Source organism: Populus trichocarpa, chromosome 1 (genome assembly GCF_000002775.5).
Source record: "Populus trichocarpa isolate Nisqually-1 chromosome 1, P.trichocarpa_v4.1, whole genome shotgun sequence".
Lineage (NCBI taxonomy): Eukaryota > Viridiplantae > Streptophyta > Magnoliopsida > Malpighiales > Salicaceae > Populus > Populus trichocarpa.
This window is the reverse complement of record NC_037285.2, coordinates 4,822,482-4,823,758: the sequence shown is the minus strand read 5'-3', so window position 1 is coordinate 4,823,758 and position 1,277 is coordinate 4,822,482. Positions and strand designations below refer to the sequence as shown.

The 1,277-nt window shown below is 31.6% G+C and overlaps 1 non-coding gene across 1 annotated transcript; it reads left to right on the top strand.

Moving 5' to 3' along the window:
* The first annotated feature begins 665 nt into the window (after positions 1-665).
* On the top strand, positions 666-749 carry LOC112326316 (small nucleolar RNA SNORD36). Its single transcript, XR_002979963.1, has one exon. It is a non-coding gene; the product is annotated as a small nucleolar RNA SNORD36 (small nucleolar RNA).
* The last annotated feature ends 528 nt before the right edge of the window (positions 750-1,277 follow it).

Below are 1,277 nucleotides of genomic sequence, written 5' to 3'. Positions count from 1 at the left end.
CACATTTAACACAAAGATTTTATAAAAGTTATTTATTGAAGTAATCAAATTAACATATTCAAAGAACATGAAAGTTAATCAAATGAATTTAAGGAACACAAGAGTTAATTGACTAAATTTAAAATACAAGGATAAAAATAAATAAATGACACAAAAGCAGGGCTGATATATTTCGAGGGTTTTTCCATCACAGGTAGCTTAAAGAGGCAATCGACGGACATCCTATTTATGTTCGACTGATTAAATGAAAATATTGGGACGCTAATTTGATTTAAAAAAAAACAAAAAACTTATGTACTAAGACGATAAAAACTTAAGAATTAGGCTACTCAAGCTGAGATTGTCCTTTTTTTTTTTTGGAAACGACATTATCCATGTCGAGGCGCCTGTAAACAGCTGGCGTTGAAGTTGTAAAAGCAAACGGCGTCGGTTTTGAGTTTGTTTTGGTGATTAGGGTTTCTGGATCCTCCCTAGTCTATATAAAGCACCTTATAGCGACCCTAGACACGTCCTGGTAGGCTAATATGCTCAGGGTCAACAAGATCTCGTTCTGTATTTTTCTTTCTTTTATGTTTGTTTATCTGATTTGATCCCCTTCTTGTGTAATTTAGCTGCCTGTCTCTCTTTTACGAGGTCTTGATTTAATATGGGGAAGGTGAGGATCTGAGCAGATGATGAAATTTCTAATACTTTGAATGCTGATTAATCCATGACGCTTCAAAATTCGAGCTTTTTAAAACTGATGCTCTTTTCATCAACCTCACTCTTCAGTTTTGAGTTTATTTCTCCCACTCCGTCCCTCTCTCCAGAAAGGGAATCGAATTAGTTTTCTTGCTTGTTTTCTACCTCTTTTTTCCAATATTTTTGCCTTTTTTTTCTTGTCATTTATTGGTGGCAGTAAATTACTGGTGATTGTCTATATTTTTAAAAGTAAAGATCTTAATCTGCTTGACTCGTGATGGATCTCGCTCTGTAATTTAACCATAGATGAATTGATCATAAATCTGGCTATCTGTGTTCAAACATGGATTTATGTTCATGGATGAGTCGAAATTATCATGAAACTCGGTAAAAATAATCTATTTTTGGCTCTGTGATTGAACTTGTATTTGATTAAATTTTTATTTTTATTTTTTTTTGTTAAAATTGAGTGTGGTCTATATTTTTTGAATCGTTTTGATGTGCTGATATCAAAAATAATTTTAAAAAATAAAAAAATATTATTAACATGTATTTTAACAGAAAAAACTATTTAAAAAACTATTAAACACGCTCTA